The sequence below is a fragment of the Phascolarctos cinereus genome, unplaced genomic scaffold, assembly GCF_003287225.1.
Source record: "Phascolarctos cinereus isolate Bilbo 61053 unplaced genomic scaffold, phaCin_HiC Scaffold_8;HRSCAF=390, whole genome shotgun sequence".
In the NCBI taxonomy this organism is placed as follows: Eukaryota; Metazoa; Chordata; class Mammalia; order Diprotodontia; family Phascolarctidae; genus Phascolarctos; species Phascolarctos cinereus.
Genome location: NW_027556291.1, coordinates 29487706 through 29514233, shown reverse-complemented (window position 1 = coordinate 29514233; position 26528 = coordinate 29487706). Strand labels below are relative to the sequence as shown.

General features: G+C 44.2%; 1 long non-coding RNA gene across 1 annotated transcript; it reads right to left on the bottom strand.

Annotated features, from left to right (window-relative positions):
- Positions 1-9590: 9590 nt before the first annotated feature.
- Positions 9591-26312, bottom strand: LOC110199969 (uncharacterized). The gene is made up of 4 exons (XR_013483642.1): positions 25956-26312; positions 21529-21636; positions 20501-20705; positions 9591-19639 (listed from the first exon to the last, which is right to left on the bottom strand). It is a non-coding gene; the product is annotated as an uncharacterized LOC110199969 (long non-coding RNA).
- Between the last annotated feature and the right edge of the window lie 216 nt (positions 26313-26528).

Below are 26528 nucleotides of genomic sequence, written 5' to 3'. Positions count from 1 at the left end.
GGGCTAAAGAAGCCGCTAGTCTCTTGTTTCCCCCGTGTACCACAATTCCATTTCCATGCCTGACCTAAACTCATCCCAAGGTATAAGTCTCAGGAGTAGACAAAGTCAAGGGGATAGTATCCACAGGCATTTTTTTGGAAGTGGGACACGGGGCGTACGCCAGCTTGGCACAAGGTGTCCTCTCCTGGTGGGCATTTCGACATGTCTGGTTCAACATCTGAGCAGTAGCTAGTTTGAAGGCTAGCCAAGGCCTCTCTGCCTTGCCCTGTGATTTGTGCTTCAGTCTTGTTTACTGAGTATTTGCCTAGGCATCGTGTACCAGCAAGTTCCCCACGTACCCATCAGGGCTGCAGAAGGGGGGGGCTGGACTAGATGACCTGGCCCTTCCAACTCTGAATCCTTTGATTGGGTTTTTGACTGTTCCACTTGTCCTTGAGTTGTCATTTTAGGCTGTAAACTACAAGCCTGTTGGGGGATGTTCAGGGCAGAAGGGTGGCGTACCAGTAAAGGGCATCTGAATGGAACACTCACTTAAGTTGGGTTCATTCCCTACCCATTCCCACTCTAGGTTTTGGGGAAACTGTCTCACTGTGAACTGGTATTTTAGGAAGCGTGTTGAGGGGTTCTGAAGACCAGTAGGACGATAAATTTCAAAAAGGCAGAACCTAAGCAGTGGCTGTTGGGATGGGGGCTTGCTAATTAAGATTTCTTCAAAATTGAAGCTAGTCTAGGCATTAAGGAAAAAACATTTGCTTAACAGAGGAACATTCTTCTATTGCCTGACCCCATTAGGACTGGGGCTATGTTCTGTAATGCTTTGATTGGGGTGGAGCTAGATCTGATTGTTTTTTGCAGTGCCAACCTGTCCATACATACTTCCAATACTTCAGTCTCTACTGTTCTTTCCCTGTTTTGCTTTTCTCACCTCCCTCCCTTTCTCTTTTTACTTTCCTCTCAGTGAGGTCTGATCTTTGGGGGAAAACAAACACTCAAAAAAACCTGGGCTTAATGTAGCAACTGTTGTCAAAGTCTTTCCCATGTTTATGTTCTTGTCAAAAAGTGTATCTATCTAGGGACCTTTTTGGATGCATTCATTTTCTGTAATAAAGTTTATTAATCAGTCTTCCCAAAAAGAGATCTGTTGAAGTGAGTGTGCCACGGGGAACACGGGTGGTGGTTTGACAGCTTGGACTTTAGTTACTGACTTACCAGGACTCTGGAATTGGGGGAGAGGGTGATTAATTAAGGTTTTTGAAAAATTTGTGACTCAACATAATGAAATGGAAGATGGTGCAGTTGAGCAGAGACACAATTGAAAAAGCAACAGACTTTGAAATCGACTGCTGGCTCAATGAGGGTACTATCACATGGCCATTTGGAAACAGTGAAGAATGCAGAACCCTTGCTTTAAGAAGGAGGTGTGTGTGTCCCCAATCAAACTTTCCTGATGTATTTATGTCACTGAAAGTAAAGGTTTAGGATTCTTCAGTGCCCACCCCCTTCAAAAAAGACAGGTGAACTCTGGGGCCTTGGTGTTGGATAGAGCTGGGCCATGGGCAAGAGCGCTAGGTAGGTGGGAAGACTTATGTGTTCTTTGTGTGCACCTCCCCTACCCCCAAGGGGAAAACCTTTTTTCCATAGCAGGATTTGAATCTGGGTCTTCCTAACTCCAAGCCAGCTCTTTATCCACTAACCCATGCTTCCTCTCTAGAATCAGACTTAAAATGGACTTTTAAAGAGCAAGTTGACTATACCATGGGGGCTTTCAGCTTGCCTAGTTCAACCACATTTTTGTATAGAGCAAGGATTTAGAAAGGGGTAGGCTTTGAATGACTGGGGAAGGGGGAGAAGAGGTAGGACTTTTCATGAGAGAAGAGGGGAATGGGATGGGGTCAGGGGCAGTGGTGGAGAGGGAACTCTGCATTCCTCCTGTTGAGACAGGCAGGGTAACCTACCTCTGACATGAAGCTCTTTCTATAGCTCAGTGACCATTCCATGAAAAGTCATACTCAAAAGAACCCAGGGGAAGGACACCTATACAGGTACTCATCTAATTTTAAAGTTAGACTTTGAATGGTTTCAAACCTTATTAAATGAAAAGGTAAATAAGGAATAGGATCATAGATGTAGAGTTGGAAAGGATTTCTGAAGTCATCTGGAAAAGGAGGTATACGTAGGAGCCAAGGGGCAGAGGAGGGAGGGTGAGAAAAGCCAAAGGAAAGCCAAGCTGATCTTCAATAAAGTTATTTAACTAGTTTTCTTGGATTTTGGGCTAATGCTGTTATTAGCTCTTATTAATATCCTTTGAAATACAAACTGAAGAAGCCATTCAGAACCCTTATCATCCCCATTTTACAGCTGAGGAAACTGAGGCAGGCAGACGTTAAAGACTCTCCCAGGGTCTCACTGCTAGTTAAAATGTCTGTGGTCAAATTTCAACTTGGTCTTCCTTACTCCAGGAATAATAGATACAATATACTGAGACTTCCTTAAAGCTCAAATGCTACTTTCCCACTCTGAGAGGTGAAGAGGGAGTGTATTCCAAGAATGGGGAAGAGGGAAGGCACCCAGTGCAAAGGGGCAGAGATGGGAGGTGAGCATGTGAGTCAGTATGGCTGGACCATAGAGGGCATGGACAACAGCAGTGATGTCTATGAGAACTGAGGAGATCACTAAACTAATAGGGGAGAAGAAGTGAAGGTCTAGGACAAAAGCCTTGTCAGGCACCCCTGAAGTTAGTGGGCATGACCTGGACGATGATCCAGAAAAGGAGACCAACCAAAAGAAAGCAGTGTCATGGAAACCTAGAGAGTCAGTATCAAGGAGAAAAGGGTGATCAATAGTGTTACAGGCTATGGAGAATTCAAGTAGGATGAGGATTGAGTGAGGGCTGTTATGTGGCAGAACATTGTTCTGCTTAGGCCGGGAGGGTAGAACTAGCAATGAGGGGTGGAAGTTACTGTGAGGCTGGTATGAGGAACAAACTTCCTAACAATGAGAGGACTCCTGGTCAGGTGAAGCTGCCACTGAGCACCCTTCCAGCTCCAGGCTGTGCCAGTCAAGGCAGGATTGCATTCCTCATCCTGTCTTCCCTGTCCTGCCCATAGCTTGTTTTCTTCCTGCTTGTCATTGCTCGCCTCGTCCTGCTCCTGCTTCAGGTTGGAAGGCCTTTACTTGAACCCATTTCCCCAAAGAAACAAGGTTATAAATGGTGGTCAGGTTCCCAAGCACCCTCTGAGTCCATAGTGTAGCTCAATGTGAATAAGTTGATTTACTGACACTTGGCCACCATGTACAAGTGATTCTGGTGGGGGAAACAGCCCCAGATCTGGCTAAGGAGCCTCTCAATGCAGTCCTGACTGCTAGGCCTGAAACCCCAGGGACAGCATCCAAGGGAGCCATGTTCTTTCTGGACGTAGGGTAGGGATTAGATCCAAGGCTGCAACTTCTGGGGGGGAAAAAGGGGGTGGGGGGTGGATCCTGGCCTGGGAATCCATCCCAACATAAGAGCTGTTTGTAATTGGGCATTTCAAGTTGAATATAATTCTGAAACATGGCTGGACTTGGCATCAGGAGAGGTGAGCTGCAGTCCCTGTTTGGTACTAACCCACTGTATGATCTAGGACAAGTGACGTTACCTCTCTGGGCCTCAGGGTCATCACCTGCCAAATGAGTTAGAGAATCAATAGATTCAGCGCTAGAAGGGGCCTCTGAGATGATCTAGTCCAACTCCCTCACCTTACAACTGAGGAAACATGAAGAGAGAGAGATGACTTGCCCAAGGTCATGTGGGTAATGGGTGGTATTTGTAAACTCCAATGTGCTCTAGAAATGGTGTAGCTCTCGGCTTTTGGTGATTTTCCTTTTTCTCGGGGGTTGTTACAGCTTCCTGGGTGTTTGTGTGGGTTAACTTTGAAGGGAGTGGACTGTTTGCATGTGTGTGGTCCTAGGGAAACAGTGGGGCAGAATGTTAAGAGGCAGTGGGAGCAGGCAGACAGGTTGAAAAATGGGCCTCACTGGCAAGAACTAGACATCCCATTCAGCTTGCTGATTGGAGCTGTGAGCAAATCACTTTGTTTCTCGGGTCTCCTCATCTGTATGATCATCATCATCTAGCTGATGGGTATCTAAGGTTTATGCTTTAAGGTTTGTAAAGTGCTTTACACAAACGATCTCTCATCTAGCCTTTTAACATGGGGCTGGCATCATGCGCTTTCACATCAGGTTGTTATAAAGAGAAAAAATGAGATGAGATAGAGAAAGCACTTTACAAACCAGAAAACACTAAGCTAGTGTTTTCATACTAGTAGAGTAATATTTTTCTTTTTTAAAAAAATCCTTGCCAGGTATGGGAGGGCTCACATTGGTAATCTGCAGCTGGGCTCAGGCTAGTGGATCCTTTGAGGAGGAAAGGAATAAATGACGGTATAGTGCCTACAGTGCTAGGCTAAGTACTGTACCATTATCTCATTTAATCCTCATAACAAACAGAGGTACCATTACGTCATGGGGATATGTCCGCTGGCCTGACACCGAGAAGGTTGTATGGGGTGGCTCTGGCCCCTGGAACCCTATCTTCTTCCCTTTGCCCTTCACTTTTTGTTTCCTTAATAATGAAAGAATAAAATTTAAAAATCCCACAACTAAAAAGGGGGGAGGAAGCTAGGTGGCGCAGTGGATACAGCACCGACCTTGGAGTCAGGAGGACCTGAGTTCAAATTTGTCCTCAGATATTTGACACTAGCTGTGCGACCCTGGGGAAGTCACTTAACCCTGATCGCCTCACCGAAAAGCATAACATATCCCCATTTTACAGTTGAAGAAATTGAGGTAGGCAGAGTGACTTGCCCAGAGCCACACAGCTAGTGTCTCAGGCTGGATTTGAATTCAGTTGAAACCCATTGTACCACCCAGCTGCTTGAGCTTAGGGGTTCTGATTTGTGATAGGGTTAAAGCTGCTCAGGTACCCTTGTTAAACCAGCACTAAAATGGCAAGCTCCTGGGAACAGGAGGCCACCAGGCTGCCAACCAGAGTGGAACTGGGGCAGGTCAAAGCCTCCTAGTCCTATGTATCCAGCAGGAGGTCTTGTATAAATCCCCACCTCCTCCCAATACATAGGTAGATACCATACTCACATATTCTGTTTAGAGAGAACTTCTTTTGGGATATGAACTTACTTTAGGGTTCAAAGAAGCCTCAGAAGCTTAAACAGTATTCTTCTTTATGACATAACCACAAGTTATCTGGCCCCTGCTTAGCCTCTAGGGAAGGGGAACCTACTTGTCTTTCCAGGTGCCCATCCCACTTGGGGACAGCTCTAAATTATTTCCATTGATCTTCCTCTGCCACTTCTTTCTGCTGTTCCCAGTTCTTCCTTCTGAGGCTAAGCACTCAGCCTCAGTTTCCTCATCTGTAAAATGGGGATAATAGCACCTACCTCATGGAGTTGCTAAATTAAATAACATTAAAGCACTTTGCATAACTTGTCACCAAATAAATGCTAATTATTTCATTTAGGCAACTGCCATCATTATCCTCATTTTATAGGCGAGTAAAGTGCCTGTTAAGTCCCATGCTTGCATTTTAGCCTCTAGTTGCCTGGTAGTGACAAGGGAATGTCTCAATAAGAAAAGCTGATCAATTTGACTGGGAATCCAGAGGAATCAAGTTTCAAGGCATAGCCACAGTAGAAAGGAAGGAAGTGTGGAGGTGATCTGGGACATGGAGGAGGATGTGCATGATGGCTCATGTTGGGCAAGGCAGCGGTTCCCTAGAGACCTGGACAAGCATTGGCTGAAGTGGCTGCAGGGTGGGACACATTGTCCTGGGTACTTTGGGAGGTACCAAAGAGAAGATCTGGCCTTACCTTTATACAGCTTATGGGCAAACGGACTTCAGTTCCAATTCCCAAGAGATTATGTGAAAGTAGTAACAAAAATGTCTTCGTTTCCATGTGTCCCTTTTGATTCATTTTATCATTGCTCTGGTTTATAGACCTGAGTCAGTGTGAGTGGAGGCTGCACAATTAGGGTTAGGTTGGGAGTCAGACCTGGGCTCAAATTTCACCTCTGACAACTTACTTGTGTGACCATGGAGAAGTCACTTTTTTCAGAACCTCAGTCTCCTCATCTCTAAAATGGGCTACGGATAAGATAAAGTATTACGAACTCTAAAGCACTATCTAAATGAAAACTGCTGTTAGGACCTACCCAGTTTCTCACTAGTTGCATGTTACACAAGCCTCTTCTGAAAGTGTGGACATTATGGAAAACTACCCAGTCTACTCTAAAGGCTAGTGGGCGGAAAAATATTAGGCCACTGCCCAAGCCTCCTTGTGATTCATCCCGGCAATGGGCAACAGAGAACAACTTCATCCCTTAGAAAGAAAAAGGAATAATAAACTTAGTGATTTTTTAGTAAGTCACTTCTTAGCCTCTCCGGCCTTCATTTGCTTAATCTATTAAATGGTCTGGAAAGAATACTGGATTCCCAGTGAGAAGAAGAGGTTCAAATCCTGCCTCTGAGCCTCAGGCAAATCTCTAGGATGTTATCTCAGAGGATCTGGATTCTGTCACTGAGCTGAAAAGCATTTATTGGCACCTACTGGAGATACAGTAAGGCAGTAGACTCAAGCACCCTCTCAAGGAGCTCACAGTATATATGCAAACAACTTAAGTACAAATAAGATACAGGCAGAATAAATTGGAGATCAGCAACAGAGGAACTGTCACTGTTCACTGTCAGTGGATGTATGTGGAAGGGAGCTAAGTGTAAGTGGACTGGAAAGGTGTGCGTATGGGGGGTCAGCCTATGAAGGGCTTCGGATGCCAAGCTGAAGAGTTCATATTTGCTCCTGGAAGTGGTTGGGAGCCCCCTGGAATCAACTGAATGTTGTCACACTTGTTCTCTGTCAGCTGAAGGGAGGATGGACCAAACAACCTCCTGCTATTGCTATTGCTATTGTTCAGGTCAGCGTCAGCAGCAGACGTCTGAGAGGTGCTGTAGAATCACTATGGCTTAGCAACAAATTTTGGTCGTGAGCCTAGGTATCTGGGAGGATGGTGGTGCCCTCAACAGTAACAGGGAGGTGGGGAAGAGGAAGATAACAAATTCAGTTTTGGACAAGTCGAGTTGAACATCTTGAATGGGACATGCATTTGGCAGTTTCTTATGCATATTCCACTGCATTCACTCCCTTCAGTTGGTCCAAGGAAACATGCTGCCTCATTTTAAGGTTTTACAGAGAGCAAGCACTAGCCCAAGGCTGCCTGACCTAGTGGCCCAAAGAGGGCCAAAGTTCAAAACTGTCTCTCTACCAAAATGAGACAATGGTACCATTTCTGGTTGGTTTTTGATTCGATTTCCTGGCCTATTATGAGTCAATTCCTTGGGATACAAAGACAAACCCTGGGTTAGTCCAAGGAAGTGAACACAAAGTATATTCAGTTATCAATGACAATTTCAAGATGGGGAGAGCACTAATCTTAGTGGTGGGTGGGGGAAGAGTGTGGAAAAGCTCATCTAGGAAAGACAAAGCTCTGCTTTGAAGGAAGCCAGGGATTCTGCTAATCTGGGAGAGGTTGGAATTCCACAGCAACTCATAAGGCCATGATAACTCAGGACACTTCAGTATTCTGAAGCAGAGACACTCCCAAGTAGGGGCTTTGGATTTGGGAATTTCACTATGGACCAGTGAATAGACTTTGGCCCTGGATATAAAAAAAAAAATAAACATTTTAACTTCTACATTTACTTGTTTTCTTGCATTTTTACATATGCATTATGTCCTGAGAAATCACGTGGAATTTTAAGGGGGGGGGTATTGGACCAGAAACTCCCCAAAATGTTTTGTTTGGCTCTGGAGGTGCTGAAGTGGCCCTGTTCTTCCAGGCTAGTTTGGTTTTGGCTTTGGATGACAAACACATTTCACTAATAAAAAAAAAACCTTCCTTTTCCTATTCTCCAATCTTCTACATTTAAAAACATGCACCTGGATATGGTGACAAAAGCGACCCCAGCCCATATTTTAAGAGGACACTTTTTTCCTTGTACTTTTTAAGACCCTGAAATCTGCAAGCTTGTTGATCTGACAGTCCTCACAGCAAGATGAGTTCAGGCCACCAACTTACACACAAGTCTGATAACAGGACACATTAGCAGAAGAAACAAATTTGGGCTGGTTATTGGAAATATGAAGTCCTTTAGTTAGCCTTTAAAGCCTAAAAAACTTTTACATGTCACTTCCTTCCAAATGCTACACATATTGGCTTATTTTATACATTTTATTCCATCTCCCATCCTTTGCACTGGTATGCCCCTTGGAATGTGCTCCCTCATCTTGAATCCCTGACTTCCTTCCCATCTCATCTTACTTTCTTAGAGAGGCCTTTCCTGGCCCTTCCCCTCCAGCTCCAATGCCCTAATCCAAGGTCTACTAGAAAACTCTTGGTCCGAGCTCCTTGGAGACTGCTTGGGTCTTTCTTTGAGTTCCAAGTGCGTAGTGTGGTGACTAGCACTCAATAAATGCTTGTTGATTCATTGGTTTGTGGTTTTGGGAAGCCTTTTATTTCATCTACTTTGTGAATCCTCCTTCCACTTATGGAAGCCTCCATGCCTAAAGTGTTTTCAAAAAGTGGGTGACAGGTTCAGTCTTTGGGACTCAGAGTCACTTGCCGACGTTAAGCAAGATGCTACAGCTCTTAGAACATCCTGCCAGGCTTCATGCTCTAGTCTATGCTCTTCCTGAAGAAACAGTTGATATCATATAGAATGGGTATTTCCATATACATAGGACAGAAATGAGGATTGCAACTGAAACTATCCATCTCACTTTTGAAATATAAATTAAACCTGTACCTTTCAAAGCTGTCCAGCTTGTCTCTACTTCCTTCCACCATTCCAGTTCTCTTCTCTGCACTGAAAAAAAAATGCCCCAATAACTTTTCCTTTTTTCCTGCCTTACCTTTTCTGTCTTTTTGCTACCCTGTGGGAACTCTTTAACTATTAATTTGTTAATTATTAGTCACCTTTACTTCACTATGACTTAGCTCAAAAGACTGGAAGTGTTTGGGGGCTGCCTTGAGGAATTGCTTGACTGCTGGCATCACCAAGATGCCCTCACTCTACTTTGCATGCTGAAGATCTTGGGGTTTGTTAATGACAGAATAACTGAATTGCAGTCAGGAGAAATAGGGACCTAGTTTGTGGGACCATGGCAAGGCCCTGAGGCCTTCCTCCAGTAAATGGGATCAATAATATTTGCACTGCTCATCTCATAGGGTGGTTGCTTGGAAAACATACACATATGTATATGTATGTATATATGACTTTTATATATCTCTTTTTCTCATTTTTCTGGCCCCATTTGTGTGACCCCTGGCATGCTTTTCTCCCATGGAAGTGTATATATATACACACACACACACACACACACACACACACACACATACTCTACCCCTTTTACATCAGAGGAAACTGAGGCCCAGAAGGGTTGGGTAAATTGGTCATAATTCTTATTTTACAACTTGAGGCCCTGGGAAGTCAGGCAACTTAGTCTTAGTTATTTACAGATGAGGAAATGGAGGCCCAGAGGAGTTAGGTAACTTATTAGTTCTTAGCTCTACTCATTCATTTTATTGATAGGAAAACTGAGGCTTTAAGAGAGCAAATAACTAATAAGCCTAGTAAATGGCCAAGGAGGTATTTTGAGCCCCGATCACATAATCACAACTCTAGAGTTCTTCCCATCACACTGTTTGACATTTTAGATTGTCAATAAGCAATTATTAAGCACCTACAAACCTGTAAGACAAGAGGCAGCCCATGCTCTCAGGGAGCTGACAGCATAGTGTGGGAAGACAATATGAAACTAAGTAGAAACTAGGAGAAATTAGAGCCCAGCAACAAAAGCAAGGCATTGAACGGTATCAGGAAACCCTCCTTAATTTTAGCTGAGATTTGGAAGAGGCAGAAATGAGGTGAGACAGTATTCCAGGAAGGGGGGGGGCAGTCAGTGAGAGTGAGAGACAGAGAGAGAAAATCTCAAATCTGCACTTTAGGAAGACTGACAGCTAAATGGAGGTTGGACAGAAGACCAGAAGGCTATTGCAATAGTCCAGGCGTAAGGTGATTTTGAGGCCTGCACCAGAGTGGTGCAAGTCCAAGGAGAAAAATGTGGTGAAGGTAGACTCCACAGGCAGCAGATTTGGGAGGGTGGAAAGAGAGTGTGGAAAATGATATCGAGGTGTGTGAGCTTGGACAATTGGGAGGATGGTGGGACTCTGCAGCAGTAATTAGGCAAGTTCAAAGAGAGTTGGGTTTGGGAGAAAGATACTGTCTTGTCACTTACCACTTGTGGTCCCAGGCATTCCTTCAGAAATGCCTGCCACAGATAGGATGCTACCTTTACAATGTACAGCATTTTGAAATATTTATTAATACTATGTTACTATTTATTAGTTAACAAAATGTTAGTTATTATTTATATAGCATCTAAGACTTCTAAACTTAAACCCCAAACAGATGAGCATTTCCACACTGAAGAACACGACAGGGTTGCACATGAAACTAAAATTCCATTTCATACCACTCACTTTTTTGAAAAAATATATAATAAATCTTAAGATGTTACTTTCAAAACTATGCTGCTTGTCTGTGATTCCTTCTGAACTACATTCGATTCTATTCATTTGGAACAATGGGGCCTAGCAGTGACACATTTGGGTATCATTGTTACTAGCCTCGCTTCCCTCCCAAGCCCTTCCCCCAACTAAGAAAATCAAGATGGGGAAAAAACCCAACCTTGTTGAACAAATATGACTTGTCTTTGTTCAGTGTTCCCCTGGTTCTGCTCGAATCACTTCACACAACCCAGCATTCTCTAAAATCATCTTTCCTTATGGTGCGATAATATTACATTACATTCCTATAGAATTTGTTCAACCATTCCCCAATTGATGGCCCTTAGATCTCACTCGTTTGCTTTTGTTTTTCTCCCTTTTAATTCTATTTTTTAACTTAAAAAAAATTTTTTTTGCTCATGTCCTGACACCCAAGGGACAACTCTCCCTCATTTCTGCTTGTTTCCCTGTTAAGTTCAATGTACTTCTAAGCCAAGTGTGTTTACACAAGCCTGTCTGCTTCAGATAAGTGTGACTTAAAGAGTGGGCAGGACTTGAACTCAGGTCTTGCTGACTCCAAGTTAGAGTTCTTCCTCTACTGCCAAATCCCTCCCTCTTGGTTTTCCCCTTTTTGCCCCAGCCTTTCCTCCTCCCCCATCAATTTTTCTCATCATTTTGGCCACATTTGTGTGACCCCTGGGATGCTTTTCTCCAGTAGAAGTCCTAGCAATGGCCCTGGCCTCTCCCCGCTGGTCTCTGGAGCATCCTGGTTCTGCCCAGTGAGACTCTACCCTAAGATGGCAGGCCCTGGAGAAGTGGAAGAATGTTTTTTCATGTTACAGAATCCTCATATAGTAAGCCGTTGGTATGTAGTGTGCAACACTCGTTCTGATGGTGAGAAACTTTCCTATGGTGTAGACCAAGACAGGCAGCCTCAGTGATGGAAGCCAAGGGATGGGGATGAGAACCCTTATTGGAAACCCTTAACAGTCCGGACTCTCCCAGCAGGTAAGGTGAAGAGTCCTTCACCTGGCTGCTACTGGCCACATGCGGATCCTTCTAGACCCACCAAATGTCAGAACTGGCAATGACCGGCCTTGGAGCAGATCATGTCCAGTCCAACCCCCTCATTTTACAGAAGGAGGAAAATGAAGCCACAAAGAGGGAAGGGACTAGTCCAAGGTCATATAAGCAGTAAAAATGGGGCCAAAATCTATAACTACAAATATAGAATTCTAGCAGGTCAGAGCCAGAAGGGACCTTAGAGGCCATGTAATCTAACCTCCTCATTTTCTAGCAACCTAGAGGGGAAGGGAGTTGCATTTAAGTTATGCAGCCAAGCTGGGACTCACCTAACCCAGGTCTCCAGCTTACTGCCTCAGTGCTGTCTTAGTTTGAGTTCTTGGGTTCTTAGTTCTAGGTTCTTGGGGATTCTCTTACCAAAAGAACAGAACTGCCTCCCCTGTGATCCATCTTTCATATGGTTGCTGAAGTGCTATTCTGGAAGCATAGGTCCAACCATGTCACTCACCTGTTCAAGAACCTTCCATGGCTCCTTATTACTCAACACTCAAATGGAGCTGGAATCTCATTGACTCAGATGTTCCCACCAATAGCTGGAGCTTGTATCCATCCATACCAGCCCATCCCATGCAATTCTTATCCATGCAACAGGGGGTCCACCCAATGTGTGTGTGGGGGGGAGGGGGAGACCCGCTTCCTCAATTTCGCCTGACATCACAAGGGTACCAGTGAGCTAGCTCATCACATGATCCAATGTTCACACACCCACAAGCCCCACACATACTCTGAACTAGTGACATCAGCTTCCTTACTGTTCCTCAAACAAGATATTCTATCTCAGGATTCAGAGTATTCTTGATGGCTGGCCCACCCCCTCCTCCCTCCTTTCCTCTCTGCCTCCTGGCTTCCTTCAAGGTCCAGTTAAAATCTCACCTTCTGGAGGAAGCCATTCCTGATTCCTCTTAATTCCCCTTCCCCTTCCTGTTGATTATTTCCAATTTATCTTGTATATAGCTTGTATGGTTTTTTCACCACCCCACTAGTCTATGAGTTCTTTAAGAGCAGGAACTGTCTTTTACTTTTCTTTGCATCTTGAATACCTGGCACGTAGTAGGTGCTTCATAAAAGTTTACTCACTGTTTGTCTCTCAACCTAGAACAGAAACTCCTGGAGGGAGGGGTCTGTTTTCCAGTTTGTCCCTAGTACAGCACCTGGTACAAACAGGAGCTTAACAAACGTTGGTTGAATTGAACTGAATCGTCTGGCAGAAATCAAGTTGAGCAGGTTCACCATGAAGGGCTTCTCAAGGTAGGGGACACAGGCATGCTTCTCCTCCCAATCCCACCTTTCTGCTCCCTGTAAGCTCCGTTCCCAAGTCTTTCCTGAGAAATCCTATCGGCCCTGGGGAGAATCTTCTCCAGGGGCCTAGCCTGGCTGGAAGCTGGGAGGTGCTGGCTGCTCTAGCCCCAGTAATCCTGGCTTAGCTACTTGGGGGCCAACTACTTGATGTCGGGCAAGTCCCTCCTTTAGGATTAAGTTGATTGTTTTGACAGAGAAAGTGACTAGGCCAAACACAGGTTTCATTGGAGCATCAAATCCTGAGCTGGAAGGGTACATGCAAACTTATAGGCAGACCTTCTCCAGGCCACTCAGGGCCAATGTCAAGAAACATTTATAAATCACCTACTAAGTACTAGGCACTGGGCTAAGCACTAAGGACGAATGCTGTTGTTCAGTTGTTTCAGTTGCGTGGACTCTTGGTGACCCCATTTGGGGTTTTCTTGGCAAAGATACTAGAATGGTTCGCCATTGCCTTCTCCAGCTCATTTCACAGATGAGGAACAAACAGGGCTAAGTTCACTTGCCCAGGGTCACACAGCTACTAAGTGTCAGAGGCCTGATCTGAACTCAGGAAGATGAGTCTTCCTGATTCCAAACTGCCTAGCTGCCCACTTGGGATGATAGTAATATGAAAGACAGTCCCTGCCCTCAAGAAGCTTACAATCTAACAGAGGAAGACAACACACCAATGACAATTGAAAAGGGTGGGAGAAGAGAAGTCAGAGGAGTCCAAGAGAGTCCAGACTGGGGGAGGCAATCTGAGCACGGGCAATTCCGCCAGGGCTCTGCCAATGTATGGGCTCTGAGCTGGGGGGGGGGGGAGGCGGTGGCATGGCTTAGCTAATCACTCTGCGTGCTTTCCCATGCTGTGGTTCACTTGGGGATGTGTGGGTGGAAGGGCCAGGGGTTCTCTGACTCCTCTGCCCCCGGTAGCCTGGGTGGCATGTGACAACATACTCATGCAGTGGCTGCCAAGGTGCCTTGTTGGTGCTTGTAGCTGCTGCATCTTTCCTCTCTGGTTTATCACATCTACCCCAAGGGCATTAGACTTGGAATCAGCAAATCTGGGCTCTAGTCCTGGCATTTATCAACTGTCTTCATGGGTATGAAGGGCCTTCCTGTAGGGGAAGGAAGTGAGAACTGTTCTGCTTGGCCTCAGGGGGCACCCCTGGAAGCCACAGAAAGAAGTGGCTAATGGATAAAGCACTGGCTCTGAAGGCAGACGACCTGGCTTCAAATCTAGGTCGTTCCTAGTTGGCCAACTTTGAGAAGGCCCTTAACCTCTCTGGGACTCAGCTTCTTCATCTAGAAAATGAAGGGGCTGGACTAGATGGTGTCCCAGACCCATTCTAGCAGAGATCTGGGATCCTCTAAACCAGGGGTGAGGAACCTGCAGCCTCCAGGCCACATGTGGCCCTCTAGGTCCTCAAGTGTGGCCTTCTGACTCAATCCAAACTTCACAGAACAAATCCCCTTAATAAAAGGATTTGTTCTGTAAAACTTGGACTCAATCAAAAGGCCACACCCAAAGACCTAGAAGGCCACTGCAAGTTCCCTACCCCTGCTCTAGAGATGTAGGGAGGCCCATTTCAGCTTGATCTAAGGAGAAACTGTAGACCCATTTCACTAATGAATACTGAAGCAAACATTTTAAAATATAATCGTAGCGACAGGGATAGGGAGCAGAGCTGGGGTTTTACTGGTACAGGAAACTCCCAGGTGAGAAAACTTTCTCTAGCAACACAGTGCCTTCTCTGTAGCTTATAATTATCTTGACAGTAATAACTAACATTTACATTTGCAAAGCAGATTAGTTCATTTGAACATCACAACCCCGTGATGCAGGTTCTATTGGAATTAGTATCCCTGTTTTACAGATGAGGCAACTGAGGCTCAGAGAAGTTAAGCGATCTCCTCAGTCACGCGGCTAGTGCATATATCAGGCAGGATATGAACCCAGGCCTCTCTGACTCCAAGGAAAGCATTTTGTTCAATATGTTATACTGCCTCTCAAGATTACAGCAATAGACCATGATTCACTATGAGTGAGTTGGATTTCCTCTAGGGATGCAAAGAGGTTTCTGTTAGTAAAATAATTAGGACAATTAATCATATAAACAACAACAAAAAAAACCTCACCACAGGGTCATACCAATAGATAAAGAAAAGTCTCCAATGGAATGCAGCATTCTTTTCTATTAAAGACTCTAAAAAGCAGAGACGTAAAAGGATCCCTCTAAACTTAAATATAACCAAAAATAGAATGTAAGCTCATCAAGGACAGGGACTATTTGGTTTTTCTTTGTAGCCTCACCATTTAACATAGTGCCTGGTACATAGTAGCTTATTTATTTGAACTGAAGCTTTTCTTGAAGTATCTCAGGGATAAGATCCTCCCTTCTTCCCAGGACAGCCCAGTCCTCTCCTAGAAAGAGAGCTACCACAGAGGAGCAGAATGACTAGCATTTTTCAGGCCACAGCTGACTGATGGAAGTTGACTAGACCTCCTGCCCTGGCTTTCTCAGTGCCAGGCCAGAGTTTTGTACACATGGAAAGCGTAAATGCACACACAGAAATGAGTTATTCACAACTGCAGGATTTTGTTCTGAAGAACAGTTAAAAACGAAAATTACTTTAGTCAGGCAAATACACTGAGGGCATGATTAAAGGATCAAGGAGGACTGGGGGCCCCAGAGATGTCGATCAACCCTTTTCATATGACAGACAGAAGAGGAAACAGACACAGAGAACAGAAGGGTTTTTGCCCCAGACACCCCAGCCATTATGTTACAGCTGGTACTAAACTTCAGATTCCCTGACCTTTCTACTAATTTTCTCTTTCTCCAGTACCAGTATCCCTGGTGAATGGCAACACTGCATGCCATACCCATCTCCAGGTGCTGCTTGAGGATTCCTCCTTTTGCTGCTTACAGCATCTGAAATTCCAATCTCATCATGCAAAGTGCCAGGGAGCAGCCAGAATCTAGATGAAGGCCAGTGGCAGGCAGCTCAAAGGCCATGTGACCCCATTTGGGCAATGCAGTGGTAGAACCGCCTTCAACCCATCCCAATCAATAAGCATCCATTAAACACTGTACCAAAATGAAACCCTTCCCACCCTCAAGAAGATGACATTCATCTTTGGGAAGAGACACAATATCTACATATACTCACATCAATTTGAGGAGAAGGGAGAGAGAATGAACAATTAAGATAGGAAAGCTTTCTCAAAGGAGATGACACTATGAGATTGCATTACCTCCCACTCCTTTTCTGACGGATGGAGAAAACTGTATATATTACCAGATTTTTTTTTTTGATGTATTGAGAGGTTTTGCTTATTTTTTTCTCTTCCTCTTTTCTCTTTTAACAAAATTATTTGTTTTAAGAAGGAGGTGGAGAAGGGATATAGGTGGAAAGTAAAATGATGTAAAAATTAAAAATGTCAATTAAAATTTCTTCCACTCCTTTAGGAAGGCTGGTTAGGCTATTTGTAAGGGTCTGGCTGAACAAGGGTGGGGGGCCTGCAGACCACTTGGAAAAGGGGAGGAGGAACAAGAGAGTTCAGAAAAGCAATCACAAGCTTGGCATGGAAGCATAATACAGTAGTGATGGCAAACTCTGGCACCCTCTCTGTACCATAAGTGGAGCAGCTAATCAGTTCTTGCCTTGTCTTGATAATTTCACTGTAAGGATTATTTTCCTAGCTGCATGAAAGACGCAACAGAGGAGGAGAGAGGCTGGAAGTGGGAAGGCCAGTTAGGAGGCTTTGCCAATGGTTCAGGTCAGCAGTGGTGAGGGTCTAAGCTAGGGTGGTGGGCCCTATGGATACAAAGCAAGGGATAGCTCTGAGGCACGCTGTGGAGGTAGAATTGCAGGATCTGACAACTGATTATGAGTATGGGGGGAAGGGGGAGGTAGAGTGGGGTGGGCAAAGGAGCATAGTGAAGGAGAAGGAAGGGGGGGAAATTATTTTGAGTTCTCAATCTTGGATGACTGGAGGTTGGTGTGTAGAGGAAGACAGGGTAAATGAAGGTAAAACATGGAGCTCAGTTTTGGACAGGTTACCTCTGAGAGGCCTATGAGACATTCAGGTTGATTTACCAAGATCAAGTTGGATTTCCTCCAGGAATGCAATGAGTTAGTAAAATAATTAGCACGATTAATTATATTTAAAAGATCCCACATGATTATATCAATAGATAAGAGATAAAGTCTGCAATGGAATGTAGAGCAGAGCAAGAAATTCAGAGCTAGAGGTCAGGGGAGTGATCAGAGCTCGATATGTAAATTTGGGAAAAAAGCTGCAGAAAGGTGAATAACTGAGCTCTCGGTTTGAGGAAATCTTCAAGGGAGAGCGTATACAGAGTAGAGGACTTCCAAGAGAAGCCTGGGGTTAAGGCCATGTCTGTAAGGGCTGGCGCCACTGGAAGAGGCCAAGGAGTCCATGAAGGAGACTGAGGAGTGGTCATATTGGTAGGAAGAGGGCCAAGAGACGAGAGTGGCCAGGAGGAAAGGCTGCTCAATAGAAATATGACAGAGAAGGTAAAGAGGATGAAGACTGAGCAAATGCCAGGCAATTTACCAATCAAAAGTGGACCTTGGGGAGGGCAGTTTCAACAGAACAGTGGCTTCAAAAGATGGCTTCTGACCCCTTGTAAGTAACCTGAGGATAAAACACAAACTCCTCTGCTGGGCAGTTAAAAGCAACAGCATGTGCGCTGGTTTTCCATTGTTCTGGACCAACCTTACTGTTTGCTATTCCTCAAATAGGCCTTTCCTTCTTCCTTGCCTTTGCCCAGGTTGTCACCCATATCTGGAATGTGTTCCTTACCTTCACCTTTGGTAATCCCCAGCCCAAGTGCCTGGCCAGTGTTATCTTCCCAGTTGTTCAGTGCTTCCCTCCTCCCAATTCATTTCTACTTTACATTTACTGATCTCCACGTAGTTTGCTCACAAAGAATGTAGAATGTAAGCTCCTTGAGGGCAGGGACTGTTTTCATTTTTGTCTTTGTATCTCCCCACATCCAGCATAGTTCCTGGTGCTTTAAAATAAACTGCTGAATTAAATTGAATTGAGGAGGTAGAGGCAGTGAATGGAGACTACCCTTTCTAAGAATTAGGTAGTAAAAGGGAGGAAAGGCATAGGACATTAGCTTGAGAGGATAGCAGGTTTTTTAAGGATTGGGAAGACCTGAACTTCTTTGTTGGCCAGGGGAAGGAAGGAGCCTTTAGCTAGGGAGACAGACACAGAGATACACATGCAGGAAATGAGAAAGACAGCCAGAGCTAGGAGGCTATGGGATCAAGGGTAGAAGTGGAGGAGTTTACCTTTACAAGGCTACTCCCTTTTTCCTCCCAGGCCGGAAGAAAGGAGGCAAAGTCGAAAAGCACCAAAGTGGTTTTTCTCCAAATTCCAGGCCAAGCCTGAGGTTGAGTACTGATTTTCAAGAGGAGGGACCCAGAGGCCCTTTTTCTTATTCCTGTGTTTGCCTTGCCCCTGCAAGGGATAGTGGTAACTGTTAGAATGATCTTTCCAAGGCCGAGCCAAACCAGTTTAAGACTGTGACTGTATGTAGCTGAATGTAGCTTTGCACTCATCTTGTCTTCAGACTGGAGATTGGGTCAGTCTGCATCCCCACAAGCTTAAAAGCAATGCGCCAAGCCCATCCACTTCTTGTAGGCCTGCTCAGACCTCCTCAGCCCTGGAGTGATAATGCATATAATCTGTACGTGGAAATCCAGCCCTTCCACCCTGGGAAGGCAGTGTGGGATTGTTGTACAGTGAAGTGACCTGGACCTGGAGTAAGCCGTGGGATTGGAATCGAGGCCTTCCTGAGACTTTCTAGCTATGTGACCAAGTCCAAGTCACTGACCTCTCTGAGCCTCAGTTGCTCCATCTGTAAAATGGAGATAATAATACCTGTAGCACCTATCTCATAAGGCTGTTGTGAGGATCAAATGAGATACAGGATGTAAAGTGCTTAGCAGACTTCAAAGTGATATGGACATTTGTCACTATTTAAAGAGAAGCTTCAAACAAATACCTGGTATAGACACAGAGGGTGATATAATCAAATTGGTGCACCAAGGAAGAAGTTATCTTTCAGATCTATGGCTAGAGGAATAAGAAGTTCAGTACAAAACAAAAGACAGACGATCACAGAAGATAAAACGGACAATTTAGATTACATAAAATTAAAGTTTTGGCAGAAACAAAACCGATGCAGTTAAAATTAGAAAGGAAACAGATAAGTCTAGGGGCCAAATATTTGTAGCAAGTTTCTCTGCTCAGAGTCTCATTTTCAAGCTATACAAAGAACTGATTCAAATTTATAAGAGGCATCCCTCAATTGATAAATGGCCAAGGAGCATGAGCAGACAGGTTTCCAGCTATCACTCACCATATTAAAAATTGTTCACATCACCAATTACCAGAGAAATGCAAACTAAAAATTCTAAGGTTCTTACCTCCCACACCATCAGAATGGCAAAGATGACAAAAACGGATGTTGGAAGGGACCAGCTCAGCTCTTCAGTCACTCTCTCTTTCTGCTGGTCTTTCCTCACCATAAGGGCACACCACTGTCCCGATCTCCCTTTTGCAGATTTTTCCATTACAACCCAAACTGGTTTGGGTCCAGAGGATTTGGGTCTGTAGTAGATAAATGAGATTTTCAAGAAGGCCTGATCTGAAATCCTGCTAGTTACTGGCAGTGTGATCCTCAGCTAGTCACTTAACCTCTTAAAAGTCAGTTTCTTCATTGTAAAAGGGATAATAAAATAGCACCTACCTTACCGGATTATAAAGATCAGAGCTGGAGGTTTATTAAATCTCAAACCATGGCTAACTCAACTGGGTGATAAGATGTCTAGGTGCCAGTAATTAATTCTTAGTCTACAATCAAGGTTCACCTAAGGGCAAGGAATTTCTTCTAAATTCTTTTTATTGTTTTAAGAGCAATTACCAAGCAGCTTTAAGCCCCTCCCAATGGAACCACCTGGATTCAGCCCAAAGACCCAGGGCTTTCACCTAATTTAGCCCTAAAAGTCACTTCCTGGTCATTTCCAAGTCAAGCCACCAAGCGGCCTTCTCTTCCCCCCCCCCTTCCCAAGCTTCTTTTTTTGTGTAGCTTCCCTCCTTTAGAAAGTTAAGTTCCTAGAGGGCAGGAACTGTTTTGCTTGCTTGCATTTGTAAGCACTTAAATGCTTTTTCATTCAATTCACATCCAGTTGGGTGAAAATAAAAGTAAACAGCCTTAGTTTAAAGTTAACCATCACCACCTCTCTACCTGCAGAACTGGGGTGGGGGTAGGGGGGAGTTTCTCCTCCTTAGGGGAATCCCTCCTGGGGTTCTTTTGTGAAGTTCAGAGGCCAGAAGAGACCCTAGCAGGACCTCACTATTTGCTCTTAGTAAACTGAGGGGTAAAGGCAATGGCCTAGGGGATGCTTCCTTGTTCACCCTCACCTATCTTCCAGTTCCTGCTGGATAGGACTAACCTAGGGGTGTAGTTACCTTGAATCTGTGAAGCACGGGTGGACCTTTATTCAGCGAGGGGAAGGCCACAGACTTTCATCCCTTCTTCAGCTTCCCTTCCTACTGCCCTTTCTGACTGTCCTACTTGCCAGACTCCTCAATGAAGGGAAAAAATTGGGGCTGGGCCTGGGAATTCACAGTACCACAAAAATTCAGAGTTTGGAGGCCAGCCATCTTGTCCAACCTATACCAGAGAAAGAACCTAGTAAGTGATCATTTGGCCTCTACTTGACAGTGTCCAATGGCTGGGGATGATTAGGAAGTCTGCCTTACCTAAATTTGCTTCTTTGTAGCTTCTACTAGAGACTCCCTTTCTACCCTGTAGGGCAAAGCTAAGCCTAATCCCTTTTTCACAGAAGTGCCCTTCAGACACATGAAGAGCTAGTCACTCCCCTCTCTACCTGTTCCTTCAACTAACCAGACCTGAGACCCTTTACCACCCTGGTTGTCTTCCTCTGGACATTCTCCATCTTATCACTGACTTCCCAAGAGGTGGTATCTGGGGTCAAAGTCAATGTTGCAGATGTGGTCAGTCCAAGACTATCTCCTCTTTACTCTTGGAAGCCCATGATTTCATTAGCTTACTTAGCTGTCACATCCTATTCCTGATGCCAATGGCCAGAGCTACTGAGAGCACCTCACTTTGGGGCCTTGTCCTTTTCTCATAGCACCCATCCAGCATTTCAAGGATGTACTATTCAGGAAGGTGGCCAGTTACCTCTGGGGAAAGTTGAGGAGTGGGCCTCTTCTTTCCCTGGCTGTACCCAGGTGGAAATTCTAACTTTAATTCCCTTTCCATCTTGGCCCCAAACTGGAGCAGGTCAAAAACAAGGCCCACTCTGAAGACAGATTTTTTGGGGGTGGTAAAACAAAAACAAAAAAGAGAAATCTTATCTTGGGGAATTCCTAGGACACAGCCTGAATAGAGCAGGAGTTCCTAACCTGGGGTTCATATACATATTTCAGGGACTTGATGAAATCGGACAGGAGGAAAACAAAAATCATACCTTTATTTTTGTTAGCCTCTAATTGAAATTTATCCATTTCCTTCGATGATTTAAAAACATTTTTCTGAGAAGGGGTCCATAGACTTCATTAGACTGCTGCCAAAGGGTCTGCAACACACAGATACATTAAGAACCTTGAACCTCGGTGGCACCAATTTGGAACCATGCCTAAAATATCCCTAAACTATGCCTACCCTTTGACCCAAGTAAACCACTACTAGGCCTATACTCCAGAGATTGAAGAAAAGGACCCTTATGTACCAAAATATTTATAGCAGCTCCTTTTGGGGTGACAAAGAACCAGAAATTGAGGCAGTGCCCATCAATCGGGGAATGGCTGAAAAAATTATGTGATGGAATACTACCATACCAGATATGACAAAATGGATAGTTTTAAAGGAAACTGGACCGAACTCTATGAACTGATAAAGAGTGAAGTGAGCAGAACCAGTACAACAAAGGCAACACTGTAGAGAACAACCTGGAAAGACTTTGAGAACTCTTATCAATGCCATGATTAACTGTTAGTTCAGAGGACTGAAGATGAAACACATCACTTACCTCCTGCCAGAGAGGTAGTAGTCTTAAAATGCAGAGAAAAACTTCCACTTCCAGTCTCCCAGAGAAGGGTATCTGTTTTGCTGGACTCTGCATGCTTATGATAATAGGCTTTTTTTTTTTTGTTCAAGAGGGAGGGGGCAGTTGGAGGAACAGATTATACATTTATTATATATAACTATAAATATATATATATTTAAAGTCTGGAAGATTAACTGGGTTCACAGATTTCAAGTCGGAAAGGTCCTTAAGGGCAGTGTAGCTCAACTCCCTCATTTTATAGATCAGGAAACTGAGGCCCAGCAAATGGTGGTATGCTTAATAAAGGCTAGTTGAATTGAATTAACCATGGAAATTGGGCATGACAAATTTATCTTGAAGAACACCAAAAAGATAATTTCACGTGTAATTTATCAGACCACATACAGTGTGTCATGTCTAGCAGATGCAGTTTTCTCATTACAAAGATTTACTGTCTTCTGAGCTTATTAAAGACAGAGGCTTGAATCTTCCTTACCATGTGCATGTGTGCCTGGAGGGGGGAAGGTCGAAGAGATTAAAACGAAGAGAGCCCCCCACTCCTGGCAGTTTTGTGTCCAAGCCCTGAAGGAACACCCCCAGTCCTCATCCCCAAGTGTATGCTCTTTCGTGTCAGCACTTCATCAATGCAGACAGGAACAATGTTTTGTGGAGTGACCCACCCTGCACAACCTCCCCCGCCTCCTCCAAGGCAAAATTACCCTTGTTCCAGTTCCATGATTAACCACCAAATGAGAAGAGAAAGAGATGGTGTTTCTCTTGTCAGCTCTGCTGCGAATAACATAAATCCATTTAATTTCATTTAATAGGGTGGTATATTTTAAAATTCATTCATTCTGTGTACAAAAATAACCCCAAATGAACTCTCCCTATGCTGCTTTGGATTCACCTGAAAACAAAAGCAGGGCTTTAAGCCTCCCCACACCATGCTGTTCACACTCAGGCTAATCAATGTCCTTTCTGAAATGTGACTGCCCCCCCCACCCCCAACTGAACATATTGCTCTAGAGAAGCAACATGGGTTTGGTGGTACTGGCTACAGATGGGAATTAGGAGAATAGGTCTCAAATTCCATCTCTTTCACTTGCCATGCAACCTTGGGGCATGTCCCCTCTCTAAGCCTGTTTCCCTCCTCATCTGTAAAAAGGCAGGAGTTAGACGGCCTCGAAAGTCTTTTAGCTCTACATCTATAGTTTTATTTGATTTGAAAAGAGCAGCAGCTAGGACTCTTACCTCCCTAGTCTTGAATACAGTCTTGTTAATGTTATGTAAGATTATGCTAGTTTTTCTGACTATCATACCATACTGTTGACTGATATTTAAAGCCTTCCTTCTATAAAAACAAAACAAAAGGAAGCCACACCTTCCTCATCTTGTACTTGCTCTTCCTTTATATCTCTAGAACTTAGCACAGTGCCTGGCACATAGGAAGCCCTTAATAAATGCTGGTGGTTGTTATTTTGTTTCGAAACTCCTCTCAACAAGGAGAGAAAAACACAATCCTCCAAATAAGCATAGTCAAGCAAAACAAATTCCCATGTTGGCGACATCCAACACTGTAGGTCTTACTCTGCTCCCTAGGTCCATCATCTCTGTTGGTCACTGCACTGATCAGAGTTCTAAAATCTTTCCAAGTTGTTTGTCTTTGCCATGTTGATGTTACTGTATAAATTAAACTCCTACTACTGCTCATTTTACTCTGAATAAATCTTCCTGGGTTTCTCTGAAACAGTCTCTTTCTTCATTTCTTACAGCCCAGTAACACTGTGTCACAATCAACACATCATAATTTGTTCAGCTGTTCCCCAACTGATAGCCACCCTCTTTGTTTCCAGCTCTTTTGCTGCAACAAAATCACTGCTATGAATATTTTTGTACATACAGAATCTCTCTCTCTTCGATGGCACAGGCCTAGCAGGTGTGTCACTGGATCAAAGTGTATGTGCAGCTTAGTGGCTTTTGGGGCATAGTTCCAAATCATTTTTCCAATTGATAGCTCCAGTAACCGTAGACCAATGTGCCCATTTTCTTTCAGGCCCTCCAACAACTGTCATTTTCCTTTTTTGTCATCTTTGCTCATCTGGTAGGTTTGAGGTGGAATGTCAGAGTTTTCAAAACAGGCACTTCTCTAATGATTAGTAATTTGGAGCATTTTCCCACGTTTGTTGATAGCTTCTATTTTTTTTCTTAAGATTTGCCTGTTAAAAGTCCTTTCACCATTTCTATACTTATATACTTCTCATGTACTTGAATTAGTACTTTATTTATCTTGGCTGTCAGATCTTTATCCGATAAACTTGCTGCAAAGATTTTCTTTCCTCCACTTAACTGTTTTCCTTCTCATTTTAATTGCATGATCTTTCAAATTTTATTTTTTATTCTGAACTTGAAAAACACCAAATAAAATGCACGCTGCCATATATATAACATATATTTCCATATATATATAACAGAAGTGGATGGAATGTAGAACTGACTACATATATCTTGTTTTTCTATGTATATAATAAATTCAACATATGTATCAAAGCTGTCCTGTTTGTGATTCCTTCCTTCCATTTTCCTCTGTGCATTAAAAAAATGCTCCAATAACCTTTTTTCCCTTTTCTTTTTTTTGGGGGTGGGGGAGTAAAATTATCCCTATTCCCCCTCCCTCTCTTTGGAAAAAAAAAACAAAGCCCTTGTAACAAACATGTATAATCAAGCAAAACACAATTCCACATTGGTTATATCTGAAAATGTGTATCTTCCACTTCACCTTGAGATGAGCAGCATGCCTCATCAGGTCCTCATGGTCACTGCTTTGATCAAAGTTTTTCAGTCTTTTAAAACTGTTTGTCTTTATAATGTTGTTGCCACTATAGAAACTGTTCTCCCTTTGGGTCCCTTCACTCTGAACCAGTTTAGGCAAGTCTTCCCAGGTTCCTCTGAAACTGTCCACTTCATCATTTCTTGTGGCACAATAGCATTCCACCCACCATTTTGAGCCATTTCCCCTTAGCTTCCAGTTCTTTGCCACTCCAAAAAGAACTGCTATAAACAATGTTGTACCATACAGGTCCCTGTCCTCTTTCTTTGAGGGTACCCACCTTGTAGTATTGCTGGGTCAAAGGGTATGCACAGTTTAGCAATTGGGGGGGGAGAGGTGGGCATGATTCCAAATTGCTTTCCAAAAATGTTGGACCCATTGCCATCTCCACAAATGATCATCAGCGTGCCTATTTTCCTTCAATTCCTCCAACATCCTTTTTTTTTTTTGCCATCTCTGCCAATCTGATGGATGTGAGGTGGAACCTAAGTTTCTTAAATTTGCATTTCTCCAATTATTGGTGATTTGGAGCATTCCCCCCCCCCCATATGGCTACTGATAACCTAGATTTCTTCCTTAGAAAACTATCTGTTCACATCCTTTGACCTATGGGGGAATACCTCGTATTCTTATAACTCTGAATCAGTTCCTTATGTAATAGTGACTACTTTGGCTCCTCCAGGTTTATTACATTCCACCCCTCCTCTAAGGGTTCTCCAGTATCCTGAAGAGGGTTTGGGGGGTATCTAGTCTCTCTGACACTAGTTCAAGCCCCAAAATTTAGGGGTTCTCTCCATCCCAGTTCTACTTAACAGCTAGAGATTACAGTGAGAATGTACAAACATGTTTCCCCGATACCTAGAGGCTATAATCGACCCCTTATACCACTTTAGTCTCTTGGGAGAGGAATTAGTTTCTCAGCTTAATTAAGTTCCCATATAATATCAGTTCCACCAAGGTCCCAGTACCCCCCCCCCACACCCTCTTTTGTGTCCAGGCACCCTGGCTTCTCTGGGCTTACCTGCCGGGCTGGCGGAAGGCTATCTGGCCCGGAATCCGGCCTCCAAGATTACATGGCTCTGGGGAAGCCACTGCCTGCACCTAGAACTGAAAAGGACGAATGAAAGAGAACAAGGCCGGGCTTTTGGGACCATGAGGCCTAGAAGGGATGGTCATGGGGCCTGGAAGGGGCGGTCACGGGGCCTGAAACGGATGGTCTTGGGCCTAGAAGGGAGGGTCACGTGCCTATGCCGTGGGTGGATAGGCCCGTCCAGCCCATCACCTCATGAGCGCTGTGGGAGAGAGAACGCGCGTGGCGCATACGGGTGAGGCAGTCCCCGGCTGCTAGTGTTCAAGACACAGGCACTTCCGGTTACTTAACCAATGGGAAGAGGCCCCTCCCGCTCACGTGGTAAGAGAATGGCGAATGCCTTCTCCTAGAAGCCGGGTGCTGGCATTTCGAACAGACCTGAGTGCCTCCATCTTAGGTGGTCTGTGTATTCCCAAAGCTGTGTTACACTCATATCTCCCTCTGTCTCTGTCTCTGTGCCTCTGTCAATATATAGTATATAGAATATAGTTTATATGTATGAAA